Here is a 13,165-nt window from a genome sequence, read left to right as displayed (position 1 = left end):
CATCCATATAAACATAAAAGAGGTAAAGTCTCCATCCTTTTTAAGGCTGCATAATATTCCATGGTATACATACCACAATATATTAATCCATTCATGGGTCAATGGACATTTGGGCTTCCTCCATGACTTGACTATTATGAATTGATCTGCAATGAACAATCTGGTGCAAATATTTTTGTTATTAAGTGATTTTTTTGGTCTTTTGGATATACTCCTAGTAGAGGAATTGCAGGATTGAACGGCAGGTCTACCTTTAGATCCCTGAGGATTCTCCATACTTATTTCCAAAAAGGATGTATTAGCTTGCACTCCCACCAGCAGTGCGGAAGTGGTCCCTTTACTCCACATCCATGCCAACATCTGTAGTTTTGGGACTTTGTTATGTGAGCCACTCTTTGGCTCATGTCTCAAAGTGGTTTTGATTTGCATTTCTCTGATGATTAAAGATGATGAGCATTTTTACAAGTGTCTGTCTATTAAGTATAGAGTATAAATGTCTTAACACAATAATTAAGTAAATGAGGAGAGGGATATATTAACCAGTACGATGTAAGCATTCCAAAGTGTATATGAAATCAGCACATTGTACCCCATAAATGCATTAATGTATACATGATCTACCTCTTTATGATTTAATAAAAAATAATTAAGTAAAAGAAAATAACCTTGTGGTGGCAAGTTTCTCACCAAATTTGATTCAATGGTCACCGTCATTATTTCAAAATGTGGCTGACAAAGAGTTTAGGCAACGCTTTGTTATTTTCTTGTTGCTTATAATATTAAAATTATCTTCAACTGGCTGGGCATGGTGGCTCATGCCTGTAATCCTAGCACTCTGGGTACATCACTTGGGCTCAGGAGTTTGAGACCAGCCTGACCAAAAACAAGACCACTATCTCTGCTAAAAACAGGGGGAAAGAAATCATTAGCTGGGCATTGTGGCAGGCATCTGTAGCCCCAGCTACTCGGGAGGCTGAGGGAGGAGGATCACTTGAACCCAGGAGTTTGAAGTCGCTGTGAGTTGGGCTGTTGCCACAGCACTCTAGCCTGGGCAACAGAGTGAGACTCTGTTTCATAAAAAAAAAAAAATTATCTTCAATTTATTGCAATTCTTTGCAGAATCTTTTAAGAATCTGCTAGTTTGTGAGGATTTGTTAACACTAAAAACATAGAATTTGTAAATCTAGTTACCCAGGCATAATATATCTCACAAAATAACCAAGGGGAAGCCACTGTGAAGCCCCTGGTCTGTGCATCCCATTCTTCCCACAGGGTACTCACCTGTTCTCCAGGTAATACCCGACCACCCTGACACGTGGACTCAGGATGGTGCCAATGTCAACACAGTCACCATCAATCATCATACTGTTTACTGACAACAAAATAGAGGTAAATGCAAGTTCCAATCAATTTCTTTTACCACCCAAATAAGTTGTCTCAAGAGCTCCCTGGGTGCATATCCCACTTTGGAGATCACTGTGCCATTCAGTAAGGCAGTAGTTTACTTCTAAGAGCTAATTACACTCACAGAAATCTCTAGACCTAAAACTAGCAAGACAAGGGATAAACTGGCTCAGGCCAAAGAGACAGTTAATTCATGTGTTGTTCTTTTTAACTTTTAAAATTATTAACTATAATTCATAAATAGGAAGGTGAATAAAAAAAATTGATGTTTGGCTATCTACTGCCCGTGGCAATACCTGCCCGGTCAATACACTGCCAGCACCCCTAGAAGCCCTCCAGGCCCTTTCTTTTCCCTCTCTTAGAGGTGACCACTATCCTGATACCTGATTCTTACAGTAGTAAGTTCTGTGCTTTTCTTTATAGTTTCGGCCACTTTTAGAGTTTAATCTGTTTCTAGACTTCTTATAAATGTAACAGGACCATGGTGGATTCTTTTGTATTTTCTTTCTTTGAATGCTATCTCTATAGGATACAGCAATGTTCCTGTGTTTTAGCTCTAGTCCATTCTCCCTGCTGTATCGTATTCCAACACATTACACCCCAGTTCATTCATCTAGCCTACTATTGATAGAGACCATGTTCACATCTCTGAATGCATATGTATATAGATTTCTCTAGAATAAAGAAACACACACGCAAACACACATACACACACACAAGCAGCTAACTTATTCTTTTAAAAAAAGAAAAAGTAACCTCAGGGAAATTAATTCCAAGCATCTCTTGGCAGTTAATTTTAATATTAACTAACTCTTACGTAGCCATGAGGAAAGTTAATTAAATTACTACATTTACCTTTTAGTAGAATTTCACTTCTGCATATTCACTAAATCTGAACTATGACATTAAATGCATTTTACTCTGTTAAAAACAGTTTGAAAATTCCAATGAATGTAATGAAACCTATTTCTCCAAACTCTTTTTTCTCCCTCTCCCACTGTATCTTTCTCTGTATACATACACACACACTTTTAAAAATATATTATAATCACATTTTCAATTGGAAGAAAAAGCAGAGTATATACAATCACATTTTTCCTCTTAATGAGGAAATAAATTACATAAATGGAGAGAACAAAATGTTCATTTAAATTTTAAAGCAATTTTGCACCAAAAGAGTTTCAAGTTAATACCAATCAAGTCTGAGAAGCCAAAAATGTTATTTCTGTAACCAAACTAAGGAGCACAAGTGGATTAATTTCAAATTCAGTCTCCAGTGTTTTCATTCCCACTATGAGTGTTCTCCAAATGGAGTGCGGAAATGAAACATACTTAGATAACAATACGGTGGCACCAGCAAAATATGCTCAGTGGTCCACTGTTGTCTTACTGGTACAAAATACTACAACTAACATTTATTACTGTGCCAGGCACTTAGCACACACCAACTCACACACACAATAATCACACGAGCTTGTCTGATCCTCAGAACAACCCAATGAAGTAGGTGCTATCCTTCTTCCCATTTTACAATAAAGGGAGGCACAGAGAGGGAAGGGAATTTGCCCAAGGTCCCAAGGCGATAAATACTTGATTTGGGATTCACAACCATTCCTCCTGCAGCTTCAGTCTATATTCTCTATACCACCTTGAAAAATGTCAGTTTGGTTGTTGTTAGCATTATTATTGTTGTTTTGATAACAGCAAGAGTAATTCTTTAAGATAAGACAAAATGAGCGAATCACAGGGGGGAAAAATCTATGTATATTTGTTTTGATTTATGAGAAATTTGTGAAAATGATTATAACCAAGCAACTCTCTAATTCTGGGAGAACTAATTAAGAAATGAATTAAGGGATTCAATAGGTACCCAAATTAGTCATTAGAACTGGAAGATCTGTGAGTTCTGGTCTAAATCCAGCTTCGGCACTTACATCCAAAATAAACATGACCAGATAAGTGCCAGAGCTCACAATTAAAATGGATTTACATGGCTTATGCGTCCACATGGGACAGGCCTCTTCCTAATTGAATTCGGACACCTCTTCAGTTATTGTGGGTTTCATTTACCATCATCCCAGTCTTTCCTAACTGCTGGCAATAGGATTATGCTGAGGGAGAAATCATTTCAATCAGTGATGTCTGCAGCACAAGCATAAAAAGATAAAAGTAAAGCCTCTGAGCTGTAATTAGAAAATTCCTTAAGTGTGCTCATGTGGCATATGCTTCAGACTACTACAGACTGGCAAGACCAGTTGCAGAAGGGATGTCTAATGTCACCACGCGGCCCAACATGCGATTAATCTTTTGCAGGCCCAAACATTCCTGCTTTCTATTTCTAATATGATTAGTGACAGACAGCTGGAGGCATCTCATTCTCTTCACAAAAATATGATCAGAATTGTTTTCAATTGGTACATCTTTCCATCAAGCTGTTGCCTTCCAGCAGAATAATCAGAGTTTCTGATTATTTGGTCTACGTTTCAAGAAAACAGGAATTGATTGCGCCCTTGCTTGTCTGATGGGTAGGAAGCTGCCAGAATTTACATAGTAACTCTTTAGTTGCCTAACCAAAAAAAAGAGAGCTAAGGTCTGTGTGTGTGTACTTGCACATGAGCATACTAATTTGTATTTGGAAATGAGAGAGAGAGGAAGAGAGAGAATCAACCAGTTGATTTCACAATAATTCTCTATGAACAACTATGAAGAAAAGCGTTTCCTATGGTGATTCAAATAGGAGGAAATAAAATACTCTATTCCATTCATGGAAAACAACCAACGTTAAAGGCTCTTTAAAAAGTTACAGTCACCTTCTGACCACTAAAGGTTTGGGTTTATGGAGAAAGAATCAAATTTATATTAACAGTAATAGAAATATCCAGGAGGCCATAAGACCTCATTAATTTGCACTGCCTCCATTTGGAATTTATGATCATTTGACAGGGTCTGGACAAAGGATGACCTTTTCACAAGGGATATACAGCTTGTTAAGAAAATTAATTTACACAAGACTGCTGGAGGGAAAAGTAAAAATATTTTAAGGACAACTATGAACCTAAAACAACAACATGTTTGCTGTGCAGCAGATGCTTTCAAAATATCCATGCAAATACCAGTAAGTGATAACAGTAACAGTCACCGTTTTATCAAAAGTCCATCTTGTGTAGATCAACTTTATATACATGAGCCTGACACATCTTAACAATCATGCAAGGTGGGCATAGTTATCCCCACCTCAGAGAGGATGAAAATGAGGCTCAGAGGAGTGAGCGGCGTGTGACGACAGCACAGTGACTGCGCAGCACGCAGAGCCAGGCCGCCTGGGAAGTCTGGTCCCTGCACTCCCCTCAGGGCTGACAGAGGGCTGCTGATTCCAAGTCAAGCTTCCAGAGTCACCAGAGCACATTCCTCAACAGCAGGGACTACAATCACCACAATGGCTGTCACGGTGGCTCAGGAAAGCCAGGCAGTCTGGCTCTGCAGCCCACCACTCTTAACCATAATTCTTCCCTAAATCACAAGAATGTCTTTTTGTTTGTTTGGTTTTGGTACTTCAAAATACTTTACATGCATGAAATTGCCCTGAAGATACCCACAGAACCACCAAAGTATGAAGTGTGGGTGGGGAAGGAGCCCTCAGGCCCAGGTGAGGATAACCTCAGTCTACATACTCCAAGCGAGGGCTCTGGTGCCGATCCTGGGAGACGGCTAAACCCAAAGGCTGTGACAAGGCCCCCAGCCGTCAGGGGCCTTGTCAGGTGCAGGGACGGCTGGCAGCGCGGGCAGGAGGATGCAGAGAAGGAAGACCCATCTCTACTCACCTGGGAATCCACAGAGAGGCTCCGGAAGCAGCCTGGGTTCTGAAGTGCTCTAGGAAAAAGGAGATTCGGGAGGTCAGGTAGATCTCGGAGCAGCAACCACACCACCCATTTCCCATCGCATCGGCATCCAGACACAGGGTCTGAGCCCCCGTGCACAGGGAGTTAGACCTCACTCATGGCTTAATGACCTTGTGACCTTGGGTAGGTGGAATAACCTCTCTGTGCCTCAGTTTACTCGACAGCAAAATGAAGATAACAGTACCTTCCTCCCAAAGTTGTTGACTGGAGGGGACATAACATGTAGGACATAACATGCCTTTAGCCCCGCATATAACAGTGATATTTAATAACAACAGTGATTAGCTAACATTTATTGCTTGCTCAGAAAGCCGCCTAGCATCATTGTAGGGCTTCCCACAGGCTAACTCCTTCAATTCTCAGAGGTAGGCACTGGTACCGCTGGCGTTTATAGATTTCAGTAAATGAGGTACAGAGAGGTCAAATCAGCTGTCTCATGAAAATATGCCATGGTAGAGGGTGGAGCTGGGATTCTAACTATGACAATCTGGCCCCAGAGCCTGGACTGTTCACCACACAATATCCTGTCCAATTTATTTAAAACGCTAGCTATCGTTGTCATGGTATTCTCCTCTATTCAGAGAGAGCCTATAAGGGACACACAACCCCACATAAGTCACCATCTGGCCACTAACCATCCAGGCAAAGAGAAGGGTGCCAAGGTCATAAGTCAACCAACCACTCACTCACTCACCCAGCATTTCAAGTGTTTCTTAAGAATCCCTATGTCTTGGAAGCTCTATTGAGCACTGTGTGAGGATTCAAATGCTCTGGTCACTGACCGACAGAGTCAGAAGATCACCCTCCATGACAAGACTGGAGACCAGCAGGGAGGGGTATGCTGGATGGATGGGACAGGCCCCCAGAAGTGAGATGCTGTGCTGGGTCTGGCATCAGCCCTCTCGGTGGCCTTCTCCAAGTCAGCCGACCTCGGGTTTCTTCTTTAAATGACAGGACTGACCTGGCAATCCTGAGATTTTCTAATCTACACCTCTGACTTTCCTTCAGACTAACTTTTTCTCCCAAAGTCTATTTTTGGGAGAATATCTTGTAACCACTAATTCATCCAACAAACCTTGCCTGAACATGTGCCAGGCACCGTGATTGCTGCCCAGGATCTCAACAGGGGGTGCAGCCTACACTTGGTAATTAGCTCTGTAAAGCAGGGCAAATTCTCATCACATGAAATCGTGGCAATCAGGGGACGAGGGAAGAATGCAGACCTGAGGACAACTGGACACACTCAGCCTGCCCCAGTCCTCACCAATCCAAAGTCCCGGGGCCCCGTGTTGCAGGGGCCCACAGTCTGGGAGGGAGCAGTGTCATGCTAAGCTGATGGGGAGGATGAAAATGTGAAAAATGAGGCAGAAACCAAACAACTAACAGGCTGTTTGGGCCCCGAGTTAGATTTGTTTTCTACAAGTTAATAGCGTTATATGTAAAAAGCTGAAGAGATACTCAGCCTCCTGGACATTTACACCTGTGCCACTTTTTAAACCAGTGGTTCTCAACCTTCCTAATGCCGCAGTGTATTTTCATTGTTAAAAAGGGGTCGCGACCCAGAGGTTGAGAACCACTGCTTTAAACTGATAGAAAGCTTTTCTTCTCCCCGTGTGTCTGTGTGTGTGAGCGAGCAGGTATGTGCCAGCTTCTCTGGGGAACATTTACTTCCACACATGATGCTACCGAATCTATTTAAAGATCACCCTTAGGTATGTTTGCTTCTCCAAAAACTCCTTGGAGAAGAATAATTTAGTGAGTGTAACACTTCTATGAAAAAGGAATTGATTTCAAAATATGCTTTTCAAACTTTTGACAAAAACAATTTCCTGATTTTCCTTATGTACCACAAAAGGCAAACACTGTTAGGTTGACAAAGTAATAAATAACAGGAGTTGTCAAATGAGATATTAAACATTGATGGATTTAATTTTTAATAAAGACTTTTAAACATCCCCCAAAATATCCATCCATCTTTGACATAGGAAGAAACAGCATCCCCCACTGCAATAGAAGTCAGCACAAGATATTTATGGTTCTTAGAAAGGACAATGGTGATATCTTTTATAGAATGATTAAATATTTGCAGCATCTGTGTTTAGAAGGCACGAAATGGTCACACATGTCACGCGTTATTTTGGTAGGTTTTGAAGTAATGGATATTCTATCTTTGTTATGTTTCTACCAAAGTACTCTATGCATGAGAGTCTACAGAAAACATGCTTCCTAAATTGCCTCGGGAAGGGATTCTAAAAATGTTTTATGCAATGGTAACTTTGCCAGAATATGTGCATAAACCTCAAAGATGACAACTTTGAGGCTGCAATCCTCATTTGGATACATAAATAATAGTTTTGTTAAGCCTAGCAAGAAAAAAAATAGAAATTTTAATAGTGGTGATCCTTGGGGTAAAAGATCATGGGTGATTTTTTCTTTTTTTATAACTTTCCACACTTTCTATGCATGTGTCTTCACAATTTGGATTTTGTTTCTCCTATCTAATGATATGGAAAACAGCCTCATACGCAAAGAAGTGAACAGGCTTTGGAGCCTGACAAATGGGTTCAAATCCCAGATTGTATCCTTTCCACCTCAGCACCCTTTTAAAGTTACCCTGCGGCTCTGTAAAATGGGAATAATAACATGGCCATTGAAGCACTATTTTGCCTATCAGAGATATTTTAAGAACTTAGCGCAGAGTGGGAGCTGATGAATGGGAGTCGCTCCTGTCGTTAAAGAACACAGAGATAATAGATTAAGCTTTTCTGATAACTAATAGTAAATTTGTCAGTGTTTATAAACTGATCCTTCAGTTTGTTTGTTTATAGAAATACTGAGTTTGTTAACAGATAACTTCCAGAAATCTTCTAACAGGGAAAGGTCCAGCAAAAGTGTAAGTAGAAATGGGCTTCCACCCCATCCTCCTTTCCATTTATTAGATTCTTGGGTTGACCTGTGCCTGTTACTTCACTCACTGGGACTGGCTCAGAAATCCTCTGTTTGGGGCAGGAGCTGGGAGCAGGACTAAAGCAGATCTATTTGGAGATAGAGAAAGAAACCACAGCTACCACAATCAAGGTCTCTTCCATGGTGCCAGTCCTCGTGATTAAAGCAAGCAAAATAAATCACGGGATTGCTTACATGAGGGGTAAGGGACAAGATTATAGATTCTCTGGCTTTTCCCTTTTTTAAATGGTAGCTATGTTGATATTTTCATCCTATTCATCTGAAGGTAGTTCAATCAGTTAGGTTTATGATAAAATATATGTACTCAACAAAATAGGGCTGTTGGGGATATGTTGCCCTTGGATCTGTGTTGCTGTACCTTGACTACAGCAAGAAATATTGATTTAACTGGCTTTAATATCAAGTCAGGTATTTGTTGACACGTGGAAATGAAAAATATCAAAACCATGAAAAGCTTGATATATAGGTCAAATCCCATTTCAGCTCACTCCAAGGGCTGGTGCAAAGTCTTCTGCTGTACTGGAACTGTGTTCTGCTGATGCCCCCATCACAGTTAATGGGGATATTCATTATAATGGAATTTGCTACACCAATGAATATTATTAGTACTTCTATGTAGTACAATTTATTGTAGAAAGCACAGCAGGAAAAAAAAATCACTGCATACTTAAGCTCTCCCTTCTGTCAACTCCGGAAACACACCTTTCTTTTTACCCAAGATTTGCATGTTCTTTCTTTTCAACATCTGATTCCTCTTTGGTCCTCTCTGTACCTAGTATGAGCAGACACTCAGGAAACAGCTAGTGAATGCTTTGGTAACAAAGCAAAGGAGGGAAATTCAGAATATAAAATAAGAATGGCACACAGGGTTAGTCCTTACTCCCCAGCATGGTCAGGGAATCTTGGGACCAGGGGGCTCTCAGCTGGCTCTCTACTATGTTAAGTGGTCACAGAGGCTTGTCTACAATGTCCAGCACTTAGATCACACCCTCCCACCCCTGGGGAACTCCACAGAGACGTTCCGATCATTAGTTGCCTGAAATGCCTTCAAGGTTCAAGAGCACAGCCCAAGCAAGGTGGCCAGTAAGCAAGTCCCATCCTCCTACAGGAATGGAAGAAAGGGCCATCTCTAGGACTGTTTGGGAGGCAGTAAAAGCCAGGAAGGTTGGTTAGCCTGCTGCAGCCCAGGGAAAGGGAGTTAAGTGCAGCCCCAGGATGGGACTGGCTCTTGCAGGCCGACCTAGAAGTTTTTGAAACCTTAACTACGTAACACTGGGAGAAAACTCAAGAGACATGTCAGAAAAGCCTACCAAGAGTGTCCAACTTCTTTTTTCTCTGCCCCACATTGGAAGAGTAAGAGCTATCTTGGGCCACATATTACATATATAAACACTAATGAAAGATGATTAGCAAAAAAAGGGTCCATGCATACTTTTCAATATCATACACCAGAGACAAGCAAAGCAGTCCTCACAAAATCAGCACGAGGCCCTCAGGCCACTGGTTGGACACCCCTGCACAAACCCTACACCCTCAAAGTTCCCAACTTCTCATTCCCTTTCCTTCTCCCATCCAGCAGCATGGTTTCTTTAACGACCAAAGAGTTTCCTATAATTTTCTATAATGCAATCCTGGAATATTTTTTCTATCTTGAAGTCTTTTTCTTTGAGCTTTTTTTAAAATTGAAAGCTAAACTATGCATCAAATATACTAGTTTTGTTTCTATCTTAAAAGGACGTAATAGATCTAAACTCTTATTTCTATAAAGGTCTTTATTGTGTTCAAAGGCACCACCGATTGAAGCCCAAGCATCCCCCTCTCCCATTAGAGGAATATGTCCTAGGAGTGAGCATCTAGGCTTCCAGGGATTCTAAACTGGGCACCAGGGGTTCCGGGGCAGATAAAAGACCTGTCCATTATTACTGGATAAAATATAAGCAAAGAGTTATCTGATGGTTTGGTAAGATTTTCTCTAGGACTGGTATATTTTATAAACATTCCCATTCTTCATTTGAAAATATTTTTAAATGATAAATTGGCTCCTCTTACAATGGAATGACCTGTGGTCATTAATTAATCACTTAGAAATGAATCATGAAAGAGTTTTTGAGTTAGCCAAATGACTTGCTCAATACACTGGATCTTCCAAATGACCTTTGACTATGTAGTAGCACCACTGTTTCCATTTGAGAGCTGAGGGAGCTAAGACGCAGGGATAGCACAGCTCTTTACCCACAGTTAGACAGCTACCATGCAATAAAGCCATGTCTTACATCCAATCTGTAGATCTCACATCTAATTCTCTGCTCACGTTTCTAACTACGCACTAGTTGTAGAGAGAGCTCAAATTTAACTTGTTGGACCCTTCCAACTTGAAACACCACCATGGGGGAAATAGTTATCAACTGGCTAAGTTGGTGGTCATGTTCCGTCAAGATCCAAATCTATTTTGGATGTTGGGACATGAGTGATACTGTTTCTTCCTTACGAGATCTAGAAGGACTGAAGGAAAATTAAAACAATCCTAAGACAAAAATGATCAAGCTCAAGGGCTACACAAATTCAAGAATTCAAAAACCAAAGACAGCTTTCTTTACTAGACAATAATGGGTTATAAACTCTGCAATAAAGTACCTTTTGGATATGAAATATTACTACTATTCTTTTCCATTCTTTCCTAAGCATTGAAACCTACAAAATGACACACCAGGATTACCCTATTAAAAGACAACTGCAATTGTTCCTTTGTTCTAAGAAACCGTGTGTTCTGTACTGACTGGCAATACCTGTACCTTGATCTTCACATTAATTATGCATTTTCCCTACAAAATTGGCTGCCACACTACACCCTGTAAGTCAGATTTCAGAGCTGCCAAGAAAAATGTTCCAAATGGCTGACTTTTTAAAGACAACCTGTCAGTGCACCAAATAATTCTTTGGGGGTTTATCCCGATGTACTTTATGTTTCCCTTACGCTTACACCTATAGCAATTATTACAGCTCTTTGCTGATGTATCATCTTACAGCTGAGGCTAAAGATTTTTTTCCATTCAACTCCTAATATACAAGTAATGAAATGCAAAATTCCTTAGACAGTATCAATTTACCCAGGGTGTTGTTATTGCCTAATTCCTAAACTTATGTATGTGAAATACTCTGATTCCTGGGAGATAAGTAATTCTGCCCTAGTCCATATGACTTAAACAAACAGGTTTATATTTTTAACTAAATAAGGATTTTCTTCCCTGAGGCTTCTTTTGATCAAATAATATCAATGCTTCATTTCCTTTAGTTAACACCTTATTTTAAGGAGGCAGGATTCCAAAATACGTAAGAACATATACACGCAAGCGGTCTGTACCAAGCCAAATGTTCCAGCCAAGTGCTCTCCTCTTTTTTACCTGGCACTGACATTTTGTAGAAAGCACAATGGTAACTATTCATTCTGCCAGGCTCAAAAAGATAGGCATGAACTACATGCCAGAATGAAAAAAGCTTAAGCTTTGAAATCAGACAACTGGCTTGGAATATCATCTCTACCTCCACTATCTCTATGACCTTGAGCAAACTACATCCCCCCCCCAGAGCTATCTCATCTGAAAAATGGGGGTAACCAATTTACCTCATAGGGGCTGTGAAAGCTGTGAGAATTTTGCTGTAAAGAACCTCCCATATAACCTGACACATCAGTAGACGCTAACAAATTGTTAGTTTTTTTTTCTGCTTCTCCAAAAATTCCACTAGTAATTCACCTTCAATCTGTTACCTATGCATGAAAAATAACAAAAAGGATATTAGCTGCGGTGCTCTTTATTAGCAAGGAATGCCTATGGTTTAGGCATAGATAATCGCCAACATCAAGGTATATTCAGATATTGAAATGTATGCAGTCATTCCAAAATATTTTTCAAATAATAACAAGAAAAGCTTTACCCTAGAATTTAAGTGAAAAAAGTAGAAGTGAAAATTTGTATAATAATAATGGCTCACATTTACAAATGGTTCACATTTGTATAATAATAATATAACAAAATATAGTGCAGAAAGCATCGTATGTGTTATTTGACAGATATTTGACGTTAATATCAAAAGTCAAAGTATGCTATGGGCCAAAAACCATGCTATCTATTTTATGTGTTTTATCTTATTACTTCTTACAATAAACTGACTAGGTATATTCTACTATTATCTGTATTTTATGGAAGTAGAAATTGAGGTTTGGGAAGTTCAAACAACTTTCAGTAACTACATAAGTAGTATAGCCAGGACTTGAATCTCAAACTATTTGATTCTAAAGCACTTTTAACTTGTAGGTCATACTGATTCTTTAACAGAAACTTCCCAGGTCTGCCATGAACCTAGTTTACAACACACAAATATATGTATACACATGCACTTACAATCACACAAAAATATACCCCTGGAAGGAAAACATATCAAACGCTAATAGCAATAATCTCTGAGTAGTGACATTGTAGCTGACTTTTAATTTACCCTTTAGCCATTTTCAGTATTTTTGAAATACAGTGAATACACACTGTTATTACAATAAGAAATTTTGTTTTCAAAAAAGAAAATGCACGCACACTTTGAAAAATATAAATTATTATACAAATACTCGTATTTGTGTAGCAATAGCTTATTCCTTGACTTACCCTGTTTTCCCCAAAATAAGACATCCTCCAAAAATAAGACCTACTTACAGGAAAGATAAGACGCCCCCTGAAAATAAGACCTAGTGCATCTTTGGGAGCACACCTTAAAATAAGACACTGTCTTACTTTCGGGGAAAGAGGGTAGTAAGATTTGGATCTGTCAGGGCTGTTATTCTTTTATTTTTTTCTATCTAGCCCATGGCAAAAGACATGTTTAAAAAACTATTTTGTACATGAATA

At 39.6% G+C, this 13,165-nt stretch overlaps 1 protein-coding gene across 7 annotated transcripts in view; it reads right to left on the bottom strand.

The window, feature by feature from the left end:
- SPATS2L (spermatogenesis associated serine rich 2 like) overlaps window positions 1-13,165 on the bottom strand; it is a 183,926-nt gene that overhangs the window by 148,619 nt on the left and 22,142 nt on the right. For all 7 annotated transcript variants that reach the window (XM_053596709.1, XM_053596714.1, XM_053596712.1 and 4 more), the window contains exon 2: window positions 5,226-5,274. The gene's annotated coding sequence lies outside the window, so the exon portion shown is untranslated. The remainder of the gene's footprint in view (window positions 1-5,225; window positions 5,275-13,165) is intronic.

This window comes from Nycticebus coucang, chromosome 7 (genome assembly GCF_027406575.1).
Source record: "Nycticebus coucang isolate mNycCou1 chromosome 7, mNycCou1.pri, whole genome shotgun sequence".
Taxonomy (NCBI): domain Eukaryota; kingdom Metazoa; phylum Chordata; class Mammalia; order Primates; family Lorisidae; genus Nycticebus; species Nycticebus coucang.
This window is presented reverse-complemented; position numbering and strand designations above follow the sequence as displayed.